Consider the following 21,894-nt stretch of genomic DNA (forward strand, 5'->3'; position numbering starts at 1 on the left):
ATTCTGTTTGTGGACATTAGTGATGACGAGAAAGAATTCAAAAGAGTTAAAATTCATAATTTTTTGTTCGGGTTTGATTCTGAAGCTGGTTTTTGCTGATTTTTGCGTTGAATGGAGACTTATTGAAAACTAAAAAAGTTTGTATATCCTAATTTGAGAATCAGAGTTTGGTTCTATTGTTTTTTTCCTTTTCTTGGCTAATAATTTGGTCATGCTTCTACTCTTTGCAGCTGCTAGGAATTTGGAATGGATACGCAGGATACATCTATTTCAGTGTTGCTATTCTTTGACAAGCAAATATTTATATTTAATGTTGAAGAGGTGCGAGAGAGAGAGAGAGTCCTCAGAGATCATAGTCGTCTTCTCTAATTCGCAGACATGGGTACTTTCAAGGTAAGCCTGCATAGCTTATTTTCAGATCTCTCCCCCCGCGAATTCATCTCATCTCATCTGCTCTTCGCATCCTTTATCCATTCGTCATGTTGAAAATTGAGAAGTAAATCAGAAATTGACTTTGGTTTGTTGTTACAGGGAGGAAGATTGAAAGAAAAGCTGGAGTAATTAATACTGGAATCGATGTCAATGGTATGAATCTCTGTCTCATTTTGGTTTTGTTTTTGGTTCACCAAATGGTTTTTATCTGTTCTGATTTTTTTTATATGAGATGTACAGTTGTTGCAGCTCTTAATTCTTCAATTTTGTCCATCTTGCTAAAGTCGAAAGTTCACATTAGTTTGGTTGTTTTTGGGTCTTCCTGCTAACTACTTAGAACATGCATTTTAAGTTCAATTTTTGTTGGCCTGGCGAGAATTTATTTCATTTGTTTTAACTTTTCCCTTTATCCATTTTTTTCCCCTAATAATTGAACATATTTTTCATCACTGGGTAGCATTCCTTTTTCTACTTTGTTGGTTAAACCAACCCCAATGTAGTGAGTAGAAGGAAATTTACAGTTTCATATTTCAACAGTTTCATAAAGAAAGAATTTAGGTAACGTACGGACTATTACCCCTCTGTTGATTTCGTGGTCTGTTGTTGTTTTGTGTTTAGCTAATTTCAGTAGTGGATTAGGGTTTCTAAATGCCAATTAATCACTCTGAATCTCAATGTTGTTACTGATTAGCTGTGATTTTCCCAAAAATATGTAGCTTAAGAATCGATGAAGTACTCATCAATATGCTTGCTCAATGTTGTTGTTCTTTGAATCTGTGTTTTGTTGTGATATTCGGATTTCTCATACATTAGACCATGCTTCCTCTTTTTGGTTCAATGTTGAAAGCATTTAGGTTTGATATGTTTACTATCTCTAATTTTTGAATCCTAATGGAATTTCTTTGATTATATATGTTGTTTCTCCAGAGCACCAATGAAAAAAGCATTTAGATTTGATGGGTTTGATATCAATGGTATGAATCTCTCTCTCTCTCTCTCTCTCTCTCTCTCTCTCTCTCTCATATTTTGGTTTTGTTTTTGGTTCACCAAATGGTTTTCGTCCATTTTGATTTTCTGCTTTTTTTAATTATTTTTCGGGGATTAATCTCTCTCTCTCTCTCTCTCTCTCTCTTCTGGATATTGTTAACAAATTAAAACAAATTAGCAAATTTCCTTCTCTCCATCTCTGCTTTCACTTACCTGAATTGCGTTTGTTTTTTTGGCATCCTTATATGATTTCACTTTAATTTCTGGATATTCTTAGGTAACACTCTGATTTTATTCTAGAACGCCATTTTTACAGAAAATATTCTCTCTTTCTCTTTGGGTGATTTTGTTATCCATTTCTTTTGCTTTTTCGTTCTGGCTAAGCTTTTACTACAAGCATTACCGAACCTCTCTTCGGATCCAAGTTTTTAGTCTATGTTTGTGAGAGTCTTTCAGACTTCCAAATTTTGCTTTAGTTTCCACACTGGCCACTGATTTCATGTTGGACTTTGTGTCTCTCTCATTCTCTGTCTTGCTCTGGGTATTTTATTTTTATTTATTTTTTACAAATTTACGCTTCATTTATTTCGTTAATTTGATTTCAGGTTCTTGGGTAATCCCTAATGCTATATAAAAGCTGAGGTATTTATACATCATGACATATTGGTAAGCTTGAATCAAGTTCAATTTTCTCTATTAATTTTAGTTCTTATTCTTTGAGTTTAGTATTGATTCTGTGTTTTTGGTGGTGTAGGGTTATGAGATAGAATTTTCAAATCTTTGATGACAACGACAATGCAGGGATAGTTGTTTTGGGATTTTGATTGTTTAGGGTGACTTTTGCATAGGTAACTTTTGATTGTTTAGGCCAGTAGCTTTTTGATCATATACTCTTTGTTTCAAATGCATCTAGAATCATTTAAACAGCCCTTTTCCTGTGCCTTTACAATGTTTTTCTTTACCCAAAACACATTAATTTGGGTAGTCTTGAGTGGTTTCTAATTTGGGTAGTCTTGAGTGGTTTCTTTCCTTACAGATTTTGGTCAAGCTAATTTTTTGGTTTAATGAAAAGATTGTGCATGCATGAAATACTCAAGCTAATTTCTTCTCGATTTTCTGTTTTTTCTTCCTTTTTCTTCTTTTTTAAAACCATGTTTTCTTTTGATATTTTGCAGGTGGTCTTTACGTTGCTTTGGATAGAAGCGGTTTGGTTGGCGTTTTGATTCTGTTAAGTAAGGGTGAGTTTCTAGGCTGAAATTTCAATTAATTTTTTTAAGTTTTATGAATAGAGCATAGGAATTAGCTAATGGCATCAATTGGTAATTGGTTGGTGTTAATTTGTTGTTGTAATGATAGGTTTAGATGATTACAATATTTGAACATGTTAGTAGACCACAGTATTTTGTATTGGGTAGTTGAGATGTTCCCGCCTATTTTCATCGCTTTATACACATTTCATAATTTTAAAACCCTGACATCGTGAGCACCTTTACTAGTTAATTCTATATGATAGTACTTTTTAGACATTTGAAGCTGTTAGGGAGCTTTTTATTTATATTTTTTTGAAAAAGAAGCCAATGGTTACACTATTGTTTGAGTTTTAAAAAGATATTTTAAAATTTTATTATTAGAAAGAAAAAAATGGGTTAAATTTGTATATAATAATAATATTATGTAACATTTTTTTCCCTAAAAACAAATATAATATAGTAAATGGAATAGAAATGGGTTGGCCTACTGGGTCTCGGTCAGCATGGGCTATGACGGTGAGCTCGCGACGACCGAATTACCTTGGCCCGACTTGCCCAAAAATATAAGACTTGTCGGGCCCAACTTTAATTATGCTCTTTTTGTTCCAGGCCTGACTTAATAAGCTAATGAGTCAAACCTTTGAGCATTTTGTTATGTAGGTCTTAATTTAAGGTAAAAGTAGATGAGCAATGTGTTTTCAATTACTATTGAAATAAAAATAATAATATGACTATACGATTGAAAGATTTAATGTTGTACTAGGGGTGTGACACTAGCCTTAGGAAGAATATTCACATTATTTTTTTAACTTGAGGACATGTAAACTCAAAAGTTCTCATGTATATGATAATGTGACAAACAAGGATTTATAATATAGATAGTTTAATTATTATGTTGTTTGAGTATCTATACATTATCATATAATACTTTAATGAGCATAAGCATTCAATTCAATACATGTGAGAGTTAAAAGGGAGAACCAGTTGACCGGCCACTTATTTTGAACCATTGGATCATTAGTGTTAACATTGGATGGTATGATGATATTTGAGGTGTTTTTTTTTATCATATGCTTATTAGGCTTTAGGCTCTAAGTTATGAAGTGTAATCGTGATTTTTCTTATACTTATTCGACTTTAGAATGTAAGTTACAAATTTAATGGTGATATGAGTAATGTGTAATCCAATGTAATTTGCGTTGTTAGCATTTGTATTGACAACCATTCAATTTCCAAATAGTGGCCAAGGAATTGCAAGGAGACCATGTAATTGCCGATTTTCAGCTGTTAATGCATGTAGGCTAGATAGGCCTAGAATGGTTCTGCAATTGCATATAAAATGCTAAGTCATATTGTGAACCTACATGCAATTACTTATATAATAAGTGGGTAATTCTAAACAGACTACATAACTTTCTTTTTACTTTTTTTTTCAATTTTGAGATTTGTTTTATTATTCAAGAACTCTAGTCATGATGAATCTAATTGGAGTATTTAGGCTTGTTAGTGGAGAACTGAGGTTGGCATCAAAAGAGAAAGAAGAGTTCTGTAACTGAGAAACCTCCTCCGAGTTTTGGTTTCTTCAATCCAAGTGGTTGATGGTAAACTTTTGCAAGCCACATGTCTTAGAACTGGTGTTTTCTTAGCTAAAGAATTTGAATACGAGTATTAACATCCAACACTCCACATTTTGCTGTATCATTTCTTATGTGCAATTGCATATAGTTTTGATGTAATTTTTGACCGGTACTACTACAAAAAGTGAAAAAGACGACCAGAAAAAGACGACGGTAGAAGAAAAAACCGTCGTTGTATTTAAAAAGACGACGGTAACAAAAAACCGTTGTGGATAAGTGACTTAAACAACTAAAAAACGAAGGTAATATTGAATATTTTTTTTATAACGACACACACAAATTAAACAGCGTCGTCTTATTAAAAAGGTTTTCTTGAGTTAAAATATGATCAAAAGCGACAGCTGGTATGACAAGCATCGTCTTTTAAAAATCAAGTGTCATTTTTTTGCTAAAGACATGGTTGTTTTGAAGAACTGTCGTCTATTATATGTAAAGATGACCGTTTTTTTTTTAAATGGTCGTCTATTATGAAGTAAAGATGACGGTTTGTTTTAAAAGAATCGTCTATTATGAAGTAAAGATGAGCGGTTTTTTTAAAAGAAAGGGTCGTCTATTATATGTAAAGATGATGGTTTTTAAAAAGGGTCGTCTATTATGAAGTAAAGATGACGGCTTTTTTTAAAAAATGATCGCCTATTATATGTAAAGGTGTATGTAACTAGTATGAGGCTGTTACATTCAATAAAGGGCTACCAAATAATGTTTTCAAGAGGCATGTAACTAGTATGGGGCTGTTATCGGTTTTGATGCATAAAAGCGTGGGAAGCGAAAGGGCGTAAGCGAAATTTGCAGTTTTGTCGTCAGAACTCGATTGAGTTCATAATACCTTTCTAAAAGAGAATGAAGCGGGAATCGAACAGCGCTTTGCGCTAACATATGATGTTTTGGCCATTTGAGTCGTTTAGCCTTCAAAAGCATTTAAAGAGTTGAAAGTAAAGATGACAATTTTTTTTTTTAAATGAGTACGTTTATTATAGGTAAAGATAGCGATTTTTATAAAAAAAGGGTCGTCTATTATAAAGTAAAAATGACGGTTGTTTTAAAAAAAGGGTCGTCTATTATATGTAAAGATAACACTTTTTATAACAAACCGTCGTCTATTTTATGTAAAGATGACGATTTTTTTTTTTAAAAGTGTAAATCGTCTTTTAAAACACGCTAAAAATGGCTACTTAAGTGAATTCGAGCTCGACAAATTTTCAAATTTTCACCCGTCTTTGAAAACCTTATCTCTCATTAACAAGCGTCGTCTTTTAAAACACACTAAAAAAATGCTACTTAATTCGCACTCGACAAATTTTCAGATTTTCCCCGGTCTTTGAAAACCTTATCTCTCCCTCCTTGAAACCCTCTTGCACTCTCTAAAACACCCTTATGAAACTCTCTACAAAATCATCAAAAAATCGATATCAATGAAGGAGTTGAGAGATTGAGGTCTTCGTGAGATCTATAAGATGTAGAGAGAGGTTCTGTATTTGAGAATCAAAGCTGGTTGAAAGGTTTGATTTGAAAGTCACCTAATCTCTCAATACCCTTCTATATCTTGCTAGTGAATTCTAGATTAGTCTCTTTGTGTTTCTGGTATGTTCTTTGTCTCCCTAATTTCAGATTTTGTCTCTCTTGATTTGTCAGGTTTGTTTACATATTTTTTTATATTTATGGTTTCTTTTTAGATTTTCTGATTTGGTTATCAGGAGATGATAAGGAAGCTTGCAGATTTATAACTTTTTCTTTTGCAGGTTTTCTATGTGAGTCAGTATGTTTTTTTGTTGAAAATTTATTACCTTCTCTTTTCACCATCATTTTATTTATATATTTTTCCTTTTGCAGGTTCTTGATGGTCTTTTTTACGTTCATTTTACAAGTTTTCTATGGAAATATGGTCCAATGGTAAAATTTCTCTTCCACCTAATTTTTTATGTTTATAATCTTAGCTTTTTTTCTCTCTTTGTCATTTTGATTTATTCTGGGATGATAGAGGAGACTTCATTGTGCATCATTTGTATGTTTGGATGAGAAATGCTTGGATTAGGAGTCGTAGGTCTTGTTAGGAATTATGTTTGTTGTAGAATAAAGATTGGTTAACTATGTAATAACTATTGAATCTTCAAGTTTTATGAAAGAAACTATTTTTGAGTGTATATATTCATTGATAAAGCATTATGGTTGGTTTTCTAGTTAAAATCATTGTATAATATCATAGGAAATAAAAAAGAACTAAAATGTAGCAGTTTGGAAACTTATTGGACGACGGTTTTTATAATAAATCATGGTCTTTACAGATAATTAACGACATTTTTATAAAAAATGGTCATCTATTAAAGGTAAAGATAGCGATTTTATTATAAAAAAAAAAGGTCGTGTATTATATGTAAAGATGACGGTTTTTTAAAAGGGTCGTCTATTATATGTAAAGATAGCGGTTTTTTAAAAATGGTCATCTATTATATATAAATATGGCGTTTTTTTAAAAAGGATAAATCATTGTGAAGTAAAGATGAACTTTTTTTTAAAGGGTCTCTATTGTATGTAAAGATGAGCGGTTTTTTATAAAACAATCGTCGTCTTTATAAATAATTCACGATGGTTTTCATAAAAAACCGTCATCTTTACATACAATACACGACGGTTTTATTAAAAACAGTCGTCTTTCCTCCTATAATTAACGATCTTTACCTCTAAACAGCGACGATTTTCTTTAAAAACCGTCGTCTTTAAAGATAAACAACGATGGTGAAAAGCCGTTATAGTTTGACAGCCAAATAGATGGCAGTCGATTTCACGACGGTTGTAAAATCTTTTACACGACGGTGGTTTCCCGTCGTCTATTTCGATTTTTGTAGTAGTGGCCTCCTGTATGCAATTAGCGATAATGTGATGTTTAACGCGTGGGCTGGCTAGGCCTAGAATGGTTGTGCAATTGCATATTCGTTGTAAGCAATTGCATATAAATTGTCAAGTCATACTATGAAGTGACATGCAATTTACTCATAATAACTGGGTAATTGTAAATAGATTCCACGTACCATGATGCAAAAACGGGATGGTGTGTCCGTATGGAATAATGACTCTAAGTGTAACTGTAGACAATGAAATTTCGGTGTAATAAATCCCATTGGATGATAAAATAATTAGGGTTTGGTGGATTAAATTGTGGGCCCCATAATTCGCCCATGTGGCGTGTGACTCATCAAAATTGGATTAGTTGTCAAAAAGTGACACGTGGCGACATTCGACGGAGTGCATCAAACAGTTCAAGATGAAGAAAAAATTATGGGAAAGAATCTTCTGTAATTGACTTTGATTTAAATCAAATATTAATTAGGTCAATCAATTGAAGATAATCTGGTTAAATTGCCAGATTATGGGATTGATTTAAATCAAATCAAAATCCCACAAAACAAGGTTTTAAATGGGGAAAGTTATCTAGATTAAGCATCCTACAAGGGCCTATATATAGGAGGCCTCAAGATGAAAGAAGGTCCAGAAAAAAACCTAGCATTGAGAAGAAGCAGAAAACTCCCTACATTCTTCACCTACACTTTGGAAGAGCCACCAAGCACAACAAATACGTGCCAGTTCCTCTACTCTAGAAAATCCCAAACACCAAACAAGCCTTGTGCTACCCGTTTGATCAAGATCAAGTCTCTACGACCCTTGCATCAAACACAAATTTTCTTTATAAATTTTGGAGATCGAATTAGAGGATTCAATACAGAGATTGTAACCCTAAATTTCATAAATACAAATATTATTTTTTACACGTGTTCTTGTCTCATTTGTCGCATGAAATTCGTGTTTACAAATTTGGCATGCCCAGTGGGACCATCTCTACCTCTCATATCTTTTTCCAGTTCCAAAATCAACCAACACGCCAAACACGATGGCCTTTAAGAAGATTCAAACTGTTCCTGTGGCGAAAGGGAAAAGCGTGAGCGCCTCCTTCTCAAGCGGAGATTCTGCTGGGGTCATCACTCGGAGCAAGGCCAAGGCGATATCCGCAACTCCACAGGTCACTTCCATACCGACTCAAGCCAAGGCGAAGGCGTGAACGAAGGCATGGCCCGGTTATCAATCTGGCCTCCTTGGGGGCAAAGAAGAATACCTCGGGCGGATGAGAGAAATTCTCGAATTAATAAAGGAGTTTTGGGCTTGAAGAATTCAAGAAGAGCGTTCCTTCTACTTTGTTTTAGGCGCTTCTTTCGAGCACGGCTCATACCATGGATCCCCGCTGACGACCAATAGAAGAAGATTGCCTCGGCGTCCATAGGTGAGTCTTATTCTATGGCCATGCAGGTTATGGTGACGGGAGTAATGTCTATTGAAGAACATTTGGCCCATATGGCGAAGCGATCAAAGCCAGCGAAGATGGTTGAAAAGAAGGATCGCATGATTGCTTCTATCATCAACAAGTGGGAAGCACATCAGGATAAGGAGCCTGGTCAAGACGTAAACAAGAAAGGACCACATCATGAGGCTGAATCCAGCGAGAAAAGATTGGGTCATGAAACAGAGTCGGGTGAGAAGTTGCATGAAAAAATTGACGCCGCCTCGGTGGGTTCTTTGTCGGTCCAACAACTTTAGGACATGATCGCGAAAACCATCAGAGTTCAATATGGAGCACCTTCTCGAGACACGCTCATGTATTCTAAGCCATACACCAGGAGGATAGACAACTTGCGGATGCCGACGGGATATCAACCTCCCAAGTTCCAACAATTTGATGGAAAGGGCAATCGAAACATGCAACAATGCTGGAACGGAGGGCGACCACCTGGTGAAACAATTTGTTCAGTCCACGAAGGGAAATGCATTTGATTGGTATGTAGACTTAGAGTCCGAGTCCCTTGACACTTGGGACCAAATGTAGCGAGAATTCTTGAACAGATTCTATAACACTCGTTGCACCGTGAGTATGATGGAACTCACGAATACCAAGTAATGGAAAGATGAACCTGTCGTTGATTACATCAATCGATGGCGTTCATTAAGCTTGGATTACACAGATAGGCTTTTGGAGATATCAGCAATCGAGATGTGCATTCAAGGGATGCATTGGGGGTTACTCTACATTCTACAAGGGATTAAACCCCGCATGTTTGAGGAGCTAGCCACTCGTGCCCATGATATGGAGTTAAGCATCGCCAGCCACGGAGGAAAGCATGAGCCCGTCATCGAGCATAAAAGGAAAAGTCTTTGGACAAAAGACAAATAAGCCGATCAAGAAGCCTACCAAGGAAGCAATGACAATCAACCTTTGTCCCGGTCAAAATCTCCACGAGATAAGAAGAGGGAAGTCAAAAGGATGGAGTCATCCCGAGAGGTAGATAGACGTCGGCGCACCTTGAAGGTGGAGGAGAAAGCGTACCATTTTCTGACTCCGATGTCAGCGGTATGCTTGAGGATTTCTTTGGAAAGAAGGTGATCGAATTGTGGAATGTAAGCTGAGGAGATGAACTAGGTCAGCGACCTAAATTTTGTAAATACCACGCAGAATTGTCGACCATCCAGTAGAAAAGTGCCGTGTTGAAGGAGCTAATTATGAACTTAGCTAGGCAAGGAAGGATCGAGTTGGATGTTGATAAAATTGCAGAGGTGAACGTTGCCACAATTGTGTTCGGATCCTTTGATCCGGTGCCGTTGACTGTATTGTCAAAAAATCAGACTTCAATCTAAAGGGCATACACGATGGTGGTCTATGTACAAAAGAAGTGGTGGGCGAACCAAACAATCAATATGGTGATGGCTTTGTTGGTAACTCGTCTTTTGATGACAATGAAGGAAGGACGCTCGTTACTCGGCGGAAGTCTCGTACAAAGCGCATTTCTCAACGACAAAATGCTCAATCAAAGAAGGAGCGGCGAAAGAGAGGCTCGCACCAACATTCTAAAAACAAAACCAGACAGATGGTGAGGAGAGACTCCGAACAAGAAGATGGCAACAATTTGATGGAAAGGGCCACAAACTCCAGTTATGCTAGGAGAATACTTTCCCAAAGTGTTCTTCGTAAGAGGGCCAACAGAGACAGTCCATATGACAACTTGCTATCAAGTAGATGACGAAGATGCATCGGAAGGAAGATATGAAACTCATGAAGAGCGAAAGGTCTCAACACAGGCAGAAAATCCACCAGCGCATTCAAATATTGAAGAAGCGGTGGAACTTCCTGAAGCCATAAGTGTAGCATTGGTAAAGGCATTAATGGATCTCGATATCCAACCAAATAAGATAAGGAAGACCGGAGAATTAGAGCCTGAGTCTCAAGACCATGCTATTTGCTGCTCAACGTGAGCTTCCATCACATTCACCGATGAAGACCTCTTGTTAGGATCTAAACCACATAATCGTCCGCTTTCGTGTCAGGGTATGTGCGAGAACAAAAACTTAGTCGCATGCGTGTGGACGGAGGTTCAGCAGTGAACATCATGCCTAAATCCACGATGATGAAGTTAGGCATCACTATGGACAAATTGTCTCGCAGTCGTCTCATGATTCAAGGCTTCAATCAAGGAGGACAAAGAGCTATGGGCATGATCAGAATTGAGCTCGTGATAGGCGATTTAAAGTCAAACACCCTATTTCACGTGATTGATGCTAAGACCTCCTATAATCTCCTATTAGGAAGGCCATGGGTGCATGAAAATCGGATAGTGCCTTCAACCTTACATCAATGTTTCAAATTTTACAGAGGAGGAGTAAAGAAAATCTTAGGTGACGTCAAACCATTTACTGAAGCCGAGTCTTACTTCGCGGACGCCAAATTTTACATGGATGAAGACATGGTATATGAAGTTATTCTCGTGGAGGTTCACTCGACAGGAAAAGCCATGCCAAGAAGAGAAGGGCATTCAAAGTGCCCTCCGCTCTGAGAGAATGTTTCGAAGAAGTCAAAAGCACCTTGTCCGGACAAATGGGATCATCAAGCGATTCACGGAAGGTGTCTACTCGTCCTCCGCTATGTCTCATCATCCCGACAGAAGGAAGGACAATCCCCATTTGGAGAAGAAGTAAAGCCAAGGAAATGGGGAGAAAGTGACATGAAGTTCTTGCAGAAGTCGACAACCATACCTTTACCCAAGTTGAATAATTGGATGTTTCGAAATCTTTGGTACCAGGGTTCGTCAGACCATCACAAGAGGCAACAAGACACGAATCTCTTCCGGTCACAAGAACAAAAGAAGGTTTTGACCCTAATGCTTATAAGCTCATGTCAAAGGCAAGTTATGACTTCGACTTATCTTCTTCGATGGGAGAAGTTAATCCAGATGTCACAGGAGAAAGGAAGCATGGCCTTAGCGAAACCCAAAAGAAGTTGAAGGAGCAAGGTTACACAATTGACTCAGCTAGAGCAGGCCTAAGTTTTACTCTGCCGTACTTTGTCAAAATCTCTGCTAGAAGAAAAGAAAAGAAAGTAGAAGCTCAACATATTAGTGTCGAAGCGGTTGAGGAAGAAGAAGAACCAAAGGCTGTTAAGAGAGCCTCAGTGTTCGACCGTTTAGCTAAGCCTACCCAGCAGACCTCAGTTTTCGCCGCATCAAAGAATCAACATCACGACCTTTTGTGTTCAAAAGGATAACTGGGCATGATAGCCAAATGGGAATTCAATCAGCCCCACGCAGATTGGCACTAGAAAGACTTGAAGTTCCAAGCAAGTCGTCTGAAGAGAAAAATTAGCAAGAATTGAAAACTAGAGTTCATGTCGATTCAACGGAAGACAATGAATTTCGGAGCTTAATCCCGTCACGTATGAAACGTCATTCTACATTAGACATAACTTCAGGTGACCAACTCAAAGTGAAACGACGAATAATCATACAAACTCAAGAAACTTTGAGTCAGCAAAACAAAAGTGACAATGAAGAAGCGGAGGTTCTAGCTGTTCATCACGTTACGATCAAAGAGCTCGACGAAGAGAAACCTTTCGAGGAGAAGGTTCATGATGCTCCTGTGGCATTAGAAGATGGAGGCCAAGCGATTGTTGATGAACTAAAAGAACTCAATCTTGGCACAAATGAAGACCCAAGACCTATCTTCGTTAGTGCACTTTTGAATCCTAGTGAAGAGGAGTCATATCCTCAATTGCTACTTGAGTATAAAGATGTCTTTGCTTGGACATACAAGGAGATGTCAGGCCTTGATCCGAAAGTTGATGTCCATCACCTTGCAGTCAAACCTGGAACACGCCCAATCAAACAAACTCAAAGTCGCTTCCGTCCGGAGCTCCTAAGTCAAATCGAAGCGGAAGTTGACAAGTTGATCGCCGCCGGATTTATTAGGGAGGTGAAATACCCGACGTGGATAGCGAATACCGTTCCGGTGAAGAAGAAAATCACTGGACAAATTCGTATTTATGTTGACTTCCGAGACTTAAACGAGGCCTGCCCGAAGGATGACTTTCCATTGCCCATAATTGAGCTCATGGTTGATGCAACCACAGGTCATGAAGCCTTATCTTTAATGGATGGTTCATTTGGATACAATCAAATAAGAATGTCGCCAGAGGACGAAGAACTCACAACCTTCCGCACTCCAAAAGGAATTTATTGTTACAAGGTGATGCCATTTAGCCTTAAGAATGCAGGTGCGACCTATCAACGTGCAATGCAAAAGATCTTTGGTGACATGCTTCACAAGAATGTCGAGTGCTACGTTGATGACCTGGTGATCAAGTCAAAAGGATCACTTGAAAGACTTGAGAATGGTATTTAACAGTTTGCGGAAGTACCAACTCAAGATGATTGAAGTGTGCTTTCGGCGTCACGTCAGGTAAATTTCTTGGTTTCATCGTTAAACATCGAGGCATCGAAGTAGATCAGACTAAGATTAAAGCCATCCGAGGTATGCCCGAGCCAAGAAATTTACGTGAGTTGAAAAGTTTACAAGGGCGTCTCGTGTTCATTCAGCGATTCATCTCAAACTTAGCAGGAAGGTGTCAACCGTTCAGTCGCCTTATGAAAAAAATGTTCCATTTGTTTGGGATGAAGCTTGTCACAATGCATTTGAAAGCATAAAGAAGTACCTATCGAGTTCACCACTTTTAGAGCTCCTATTCCAAGCAAACCACTCATATTGTACATTGCGGCTCAAGAGAGGTTAATTGGAGCCCTGTTGGAGCAAGGGAATGAGTCACATAAGGAGCAAGCACTCTATTATCTAAGCCGAACTCTTACTGGTCCCGAATTAGACTACACGCCTATAGAAAAGACGTGTCTTGCACTTGTCTTTGCTATTCAAAGGTTAAGGCACTACATGCAAGCGTTCACGGTTCATCTAATTGCATGAGCTGACCCGGTAAGGTACGTTATGTCAAAACCAATCTTGACGGGGCGTTTGGCCAAGTAGGCATTACTTATTAATCAATATGAAATCATCTACTCTCCAGCAAAGGCGGTAAAGGGGCAAGTTGTTGCAGATTTCCTAGCCGATCATCCAATTCCAACAGACTGGGAAATTTCAAATGACTTACCTGACGAACAAGTCTTCTTCGCTGACATTTCTCCTACTTGGATGATGTTTTTTGTGGATCGGCTCGTAAAGATAGGGCGGGGGCTGGCGTAGTCTTCCTGTCACCCAAGAGACACGTATTGCCCTACTCATTCTCTTTAAGTGAACTTTGCTCGAATAACGTTGCAGAATACCAGGCTTTGATCATGGGCTTACAAATAGCCATAGAGATGAAGATATCGAGCTTATAAGTATATAGTGACTCCATGTTAGTGATCAACCAATTGTTGACCCACTACGAAATTAGGAAGGATGATCTAATTCTATATCACCAAATGCCCACGCAATTACTGGAAACGTTTGACTTCGTGATGCTGGAGCATGTGCCAAGAAAGGACAACCAAATAGCAGATGCTTTAGCTAATCTTGCCGTTACTTTGGCGTTGACAAAAGATAAAGCGGTGAATCTTCCAGTTTGCCAACGTTGGGTCGTTCCATTAACACTTGGGGCATGGCAAGAAGGAGCCAACGTTATCTCGGTATTGTCCATTGACATTGACGATTGAAGGCAACCTTTAATTGATTATCTTGAGCATGGGAAACTGCCAGATGATTCGAGACATCGATCATAGGTACGGCGTTGGGCACCTTGACTCATTTATTATAAAGAGATTCTATATCGTCGTTCATTCGAAGGCCTGTTTCTAAGATACTTGGGGGAAGAAGATGCATCCAAAGCAATGGAGGAGGCTCACTCATGTATTTGCAGAGCTCATCAATCAGGGCCAAAGCTACATTTCCAAATAAAGAGGATGGGCTACTATTGGGCGACTATGGTCAAGGATTGCATGGATTATGTGAAGAAATGCCAAGCATGTCAATTCCATGCCAACTTTATACATCATCCGCTGGAGCAGCTACATCCTACAATTGCTTCATGGCCATTTGATGCGTGGGGCCTTGATGTGGTGGGACCAATAGCACTCAAATCTTCTGATGTTCATTCTTACATCCTTGTAGCCACAGACTACTTTTCAAAATGGGCAGAAGCTATACCTTTAAAGGAAGTGAAGAAAGAAAACATAGTGAACTTTATCAAAGTGAATATCATTCATCGGTATGGTGTGCCGCGCTACATCATCACAGATAATGGAAAGCCATTCTCGAACCGGTTGATGGATAAATTGTGTGAAGACTTTGGTTTCAAACAACGCAACTCTTCAATGTACAATGCCCCAGCCAACGATCTTGCGGAGGTGTTCAACAAAACTCTTTGCAACTTGTTGAAGAAAGTTGTTGGAAGAACCAAGAAAGATTGGCATGAAAGGATAAATGAAGCATTGTGGGCTTATCGGTCGACATACCGAACGCCTACTCAGGCTACACCATACTCACTCGTGTATGGCGTGGAAGCAGTCAAGAGTTAGAAGTACTAGACGAAAATAGTCGGTCCTATCAACGGTTTAAGAGTACACAAGTGGAGCCTACAAGATCGTAGCCGAGGACGGTTTAAGAGTTGGTCCTATCAACGGAAAGTTCTTGAAACGATACTACGCATGAAATGATACCAAGCTCCTGGCTCGCATGAGCCTAAACTGCGTATGACATCAAAAAAAAAAAAGGCTCGTTGGATTGAAAACCCAAAAGGGCGGTCCAAGCAAAAGTTAAAGCACATAAAAAAGGCTCGTTAGATTGAAAACAAGAAAGGGCTGTCCAAGCAAAAGTTAGAGCATAAGAAAGTACATTGAGCTGAAAACCCGAAGAGCGGTTCAAGCAAAAGTTAGGACACCAAAAAAAAAAAGTCCCTTGAACTACGTGATGACTTGATCCCTTTTCACCGAGGGTACATTGGCAGCTTGGATAAATAATTCCAAGTTCAGTCACATCAAAATAAAAACAAAGGATTTCCTCATCAATCCGAACCATTCAAAAAAAAAATAATGAAATAAGAAAGTGCTTTTATTTCATTATGAAAGTTAACTAGTAAACATCAACACTTTGACAAGTTCAAAGAGAAGTATAAATAAAGCAAAGAAAGTCTCAGCATCGGCAGTGGATAATACAGGAGCTTCTTCAACTGCAATCCCATTCTCTCTCAAACGGGCAACCTCACCATGATGATAAGAAAGTTGTGCATCACTCTTTGAAAGTGATTCGTTTAATTGACGCAGTCTTGACTCCAATTGCTCTTGTTCTCTCTTAAACTCCTCCATACGCGTGTTGGCAGATTTAATAGACTCAAGTATCGAAAATTGATGAACCTCTTTAGCTTGTTGCAGAGCCAAGGCAACAGAAAGTGAAGAGTCAACAGCAGCTAAACGATCACTTTGGACCTCGGGAGACAGCTTTTGGGAGTAAGTAGAGTGTGCAGAACAATAGTCAACTGCGGTCACCATAACTGCATCAATCATAGCTCGTAGGGATGAGATGTCCGCCCCTACATTGTCAAGGGTGGTCAACAACTTGCCAATCTCATCTTTGAATGAAGGAAGCCTTTCTAATGAAGCCTTCAATATTATGCTTTTTCTTCGGTTGCCCAGAACGGAAACTACTTTGCGAAGGGTTTTGTCTGCAACACCTAATTTCGATTCCCCACATGACATTTCAGAGGTTGATGCATGAGTAGCCAGCTTTAACAAATGTTGATGCACAAGCAAACCTACATTGACGAGTAATGGTTAAGCAAGTAGAATCAAAGATTTCTAAATATGGAGCGTGATAAAGATTGGAATCATACCTCTTAGGCTAACACCTGAACCACTTATCGGGCGCAAAGCATCATTTTCCTCTTCGATAGGAAAATGAGTAAATGGTACAAGCTCGGACACAGTAGGGACATGATGCACTACTTCTCCCTAAAATATATATATAATTAATTAATTAATTAATATATATATGTATAAAAAAGGGAGGCTCAAGGTGAAATAAAATACATACCTCGTTCATTAGAACAGTTGTGAAACAGCGGGCACATCACAAAAGAATGTGTCATCAAGTGGGTATGTCGTGTCCAAATCACAATAAAGAGGTCCGACGCTTGTCTTCTTATGCCTAAAGTTGACTTCACTATCTTCATTATTGCTTATATGCCCTCGCTTCAAATTGCGAATTCGTTGACCAAGGGGAATGAAATCTTCCTGGGAATCTACCACACTTTCTGTTTCTCCTTTATCATTAGGGACTCGAGTTGAAGGAACATCCACCAGAGATGGGTGTTGAACTCGAGGCACAGGAGTAGTAGAACTACCTTCAACTTCTGGATGAACTTGGGCGCTCTACCACGGGTGAGTTTATCATGAACTGAAACTTCGTGGCCTTGAGACTTAAGAGATTTTGGTGAGAAAGCGGCGACGACTTACCTACAGTTGAGATTGTCTTCGATTTCGTAGATTCAAAGCGATGCACCTTCGACCACCAAATAACATAGTCGGATGTGACCTCAAACTCTCGGATATTGTCCTTAATAGGTAGGGTTATTGTAGATGCACTGCTACTCTTCAAGCATGATTTCCAATGTGAGTACACTGATAGCACAGTACCATTCCGAACATCATCTTTAAGTTCTCCTGGCACATGTTGTACATAACAAAATTGTCTACTAAACCGGTGCGGGCTATAAGGTTGGATGACCCAGTAGATTTCCTGTCATAGAGAAACGAATCCCGAACGAAGGCATATCAAATACTCAAAGTCTTCTTTAGAGATATGATCTTCATCAGTCAGTTGTGTGCATTCCGAAAATACTCTTGCCAGACGACTCATTTTCACTTTACCACAAGTCCGGAACAAAGCTCGAGCTGTTGAATCTTCAAAAAATTTCGCGACGAAAGTCTTCCTGAGAACCTTGCCATGATAGGAATGGACTTCTCGGAAGATGATGTAAAATGTGTGTCGAAGTATTCACCCAACCATCCATACACATAATGGAATGGTAGAACAGTTGTGCAAATTCCTGGATCATCTGCACTAGAAATATCATTCAACCCCTTGTAAATGCTGGCCATCTGGGCTGCTAGGCCAAATGATACAGTCGCCATTTGGTAGCAACTTTGAGAACCCAGTGCGATCAAAGTTACGTCATCATTGGGAAATACAAATTTGCACACTTAGCAAGCAAGGAATGCAGCCAAGTAGGATTTTTCCATGTCTTCATAAGCTATACCCAAATCTTCAAAAACTCTTTCCTCTTCCTCAGGGCGTTTGATCTTGTCGAATGATACAGATGGATCGAGTCCTCCTTTGGCTTTTGTGACATTGTTCCAGTATGGTTTTCCTTAAAGGCTTTTTATACTTGAATGGCCCTCGATACCAGTACTTTATCCAAGCAGTCATTCTCACTCCCGATTTTCCTTTAGAATCCTGTAAAATCTTGTGATACACTAAGAATAAGTAGCGAAAAATGTGTGGGATATAAGACACGCCTTTATGATCCTTCATGTTGAGACTCTCAGTGGTTAGAATAACTTCATCATAAAATCGACCTGTAATAGGGAGACCACCAATTTCATGAAGATCCCAAAGGGAAATAGACATCTCTCCTTGCAACGTATGAAGAGTATTTGTTGCAGAACATCAGTACTCGCAAAAGGCTCGAATGATTAGAGCATGACTATCATAGCTAAATAATAAGGCAAATACTGCATTATATAGACCGGTGCTCTTAAGAACCTGAGTACTTCTACTTACCACATCTTCAAGCCACTTCCAGGTAATACTCAGTAAATGTAGATTCACCAGCTGTCGGGAGAGTAGAACTCCAATTCACTGCTCCATTATGGATTCGATCGCTAAGAAGCTCGAACGCCTTCGATGAACCGTATCAGTATGATGGGAAGGCTTTAACTGTAAAACAGTGGAGTGAAGGTCCATATCTATAGACTTGGATTTTTTGAAGCTGCTGAGTTGACAAAACACCTCTTGAGACCAAGACGGAATATGAAGAGAATTGTCCACCTCAGATACTTCCGAAGCTAGGAGAGGCGCACCTACAAGTAATGTGGTACCTTCGTTCTGGTTATCACTTTCATCCTCAAAAATAGTAGCGGTGCCTTTCTTGAAACACTTGAAGAAGGTCATCTATATAAGATGAGCGACATGAAACAATATTCAGTATCAGGCTGGTGATTTCATACTTTAAAAAATTAAAAAATAATAATAATAAATAAAAAAGAAAAAAAAAGGAGCTTACTTGTACAGGTTTGAAAAGCCGGATAAAGGTGGAATGTCTGGAGAAACAATTGTCACTTGTCTTCCCCTACGTAAAGCCTAAGCGCTTGAGCGAGTTATCACCAAGTCGGAGAGATGGATCAAACCCAAGCGGTATAGGACGTCTACGTTCTTCACTTATCCTCCACTTACGTAAAGCCTAAGCGCTTGAGTGGGTTATCACCAAGTCGGAGAGATGGTTCAAACCCAAGCGGTATAGGACGTCTACGTTCTTCACTTGTCCTCCATTTACGTAAAGCCTAAGCGCTTGAGCGGGTTATCACCAAGTCGAGAGATGGTTCAAACCCAAGCGGTATAGGACGTCTACGTTCTTCACTCGTCCTCCACTTACGTAAAGCCTAAGCGCTTGAGCGGGTTATCACCAAGTCGGAGAGATGGATCAAACCCAAGCGGTATAGGACGTCTACGTTTTTCACTTTCTTTCAAAGTACCTATTGTAAAAAAAAATATATGTATAAATATCATCATATAAAATAAAATAAAAATGATTGAAAGAGTAATAGATGTGCAGCAGTGAAAAAAAGAAAAAAATAAGAAGAAGAAGGAAAAAAAAGGGGTTATTTGTGTTTGGACCCCCATCTTGATTAGGGCAGCCAGTTTGCCCACTTCTCCAGCCAGCTAGCATGAAGGTCCATCGATTCTCTGCGTAGCCACGTCGACCACCAAGGCCCATGCTCCAGCGCCACGGCCCATATTGCGCTAGGCCCGGCTCACGTCTCGGTCTCGCAGCCCGACTTCTCCTCTGTGCAGCCCACCTCACGCACCAAGCCCGACGCCTCCTTGCTTCCGCCAGAGCCCGGCACCTTCTTACCTCAACTTCAAGCTCAACACACGCAGGCTTGAGCACGCCTACCCTTCCACCTTCAAAATTTTGCTTCCACAGCGCAACCAACAGCAACCAAAAAGAAAGGCTGGCGCAAGAACATGATGAAACAAAGAATGGGTTCAAGCTTACCAACAAGTTGCTTGATAGACCAACAGATGAGTTCTTGCGGCTATAGAAAAATATCAACGTCAGTTTTCTTTTTCAAACTGGCGGCTGTAGGCATATACATATATGAGAATCAAACACGAAAAAAAAAAAAAAAGGGCCCATTCTCACCACTTTGACGGCTAAAAATTCAAGGATGCAAACTTCAAAGTTGTAGACCTTCTTGCCGACAAGAGGAGTTTTTCTGCTGTTTTATTTGGTTGATCTCAATATTCATGAACGTAGTGCAATTTAAAGAAGCCAAAGACCATCAAAGCTCCTAGTGGTGCTAGGGTTTCTTGTTCCTAGTTTAGGAAAATATTGGATTTTGTATCTTGATTCACAAGATCTTACCAATATTGGATATTATTAAGCGTAATAGTATCAATCCCCAAAAAAAAAAAAAAAAAAAAGGGAAACCAACGTGGGAAATAAAAAGCCAACGTTGGAAATAGGGTTCATTGGGTATTATTAAGTTTAATAATATCACCCAAAAAAAAAAAAGAGAAGAGGAAAGTAACACTTCAAGCTGCACCTCCTACATGTGACAAAGCACATGTCTACAATGCATCATGAAGCGGGGGTAATTTATAGACAATGAAATTTTGGTGCAATAAATCCCATTGGACGAGAAAATAATTAGGATTTGGTGGATTAAATTGTGGGCCCCATAATTCGCCCATGTGGCGTGTGACTCATCAAAATTGGATTAGTTGTCAAAAAGTGACACGTACGTGGCGACATCCGACGGAGTGCATCAAACGGTTCAAGATGAAGACAAAATTAAGGGAAAGAATCTTCTGTGATTGACTTTGATTTAAATCAAATATTAATTAGGTCAATCAATTAAAGATAATCTGGTTAAATTGCCAGATTATGGGAATTGATTTAAATCAAATCAAAATCCCACAAAACAAGGTTTTAAATGGGGAAAGTTATCTAGGTTAAGCATCCTACAAGGGCCTATAAATAGGAGGCCTTAAGACGAAAGAAGGTCTAGAAAAAAACCTAGCATTGAGAAGAAGCAGAAAACTCCCTGCATTCTTCACCTACACTTTGGAAGAGCTACCAAGCACAACAAATACGTGCCGATTCCTCCACCTTAGAAAATCCCAAATACCAAACAAACCTTGTGCTACCCGTTTGATCAAGATCAAGTCTCTACGACCCTTGCATCAAACACAAATTTTCTTTATACATTTTGGAGATCGAATCAGAGAATTTAATACAGAGATTGTAACCCTAAATTTCATAAATACAAATATTATTTTTTACACGTGTTCTTGTCTCATTTGTCGCAGGAAATTTGTGTTTACAAAAACAAAACAAATTGTACATCCACCAAATATAACTAGATACAATGATTGAAAATACAAAATTACAACTTGTCAATCTATCCATTGTAAAATGATATTTAAATCACAATAAAAATAGATTTAAAAGTAAAAACACTCAAACTAAACCAAGCTATCTAGCACTTTGAAGATCATATTAGCAACACAACCTAAGACAACCTCTGTCTTTTCTCCATGAGCCCAGCCTTAAACACAAGCAAAAAGAGAGAGAGTCACAATGACTAGAATTAAAAACGATACAAGTAATTTTGTCGAAAAAGATACCATTTCCAACAACATTATGCCCTCGGAATTGATGAAATAGTTGTCGGAAACACCTTTTTAAAACAAGGATGACTTTGTATTTGTGACCTAAGAGAGTCGTTGGAAAAGATAATTCGTTATTGCAAATATTACACAAACAACAAACTTTGTATTTCCGAGGATGTATTTACACTATTTTCAAGTACATTATTTTGTCCAAATTATGCAGTTCAGACATAAATATGTTGTCAGAAAACATAAATATTTTGTCAAAATAATAATAATAATAATAATAATAACTTTGATGGTCAATTATTATTCAAAAACTCTTATTATCATCATTAATAAAG

The 21,894-nt window shown here is 38.4% G+C and overlaps 1 long non-coding RNA gene and 1 pseudogene across 1 annotated transcript; both read left to right on the forward strand.

Annotated features, from left to right (window-relative positions):
• Nucleotides 1–1,163: 1,163 nt before the first annotated feature.
• LOC148920647 (uncharacterized) lies at nucleotides 1,164–2,521 on the forward strand. Its single transcript, XR_016123153.1, has 3 exons — nucleotides 1,164–1,406; nucleotides 2,025–2,085; nucleotides 2,174–2,521. It is a non-coding gene; the product is annotated as an uncharacterized LOC148920647 (long non-coding RNA).
• Nucleotides 2,522–9,434: 6,913 nt separating this feature from the next.
• LOC148920648 (uncharacterized) lies at nucleotides 9,435–13,317 on the forward strand (annotated as a pseudogene).
• The last annotated feature ends 8,577 nt before the right edge of the window (nucleotides 13,318–21,894 follow it).

Source organism: Prunus mume, linkage group LG1 (genome assembly GCF_029339155.1).
Source record: "Prunus mume cultivar Tortuosa linkage group LG1, ASM2933915v1, whole genome shotgun sequence".
NCBI classification, from domain to species: Eukaryota; Viridiplantae; Streptophyta; class Magnoliopsida; order Rosales; family Rosaceae; genus Prunus; species Prunus mume.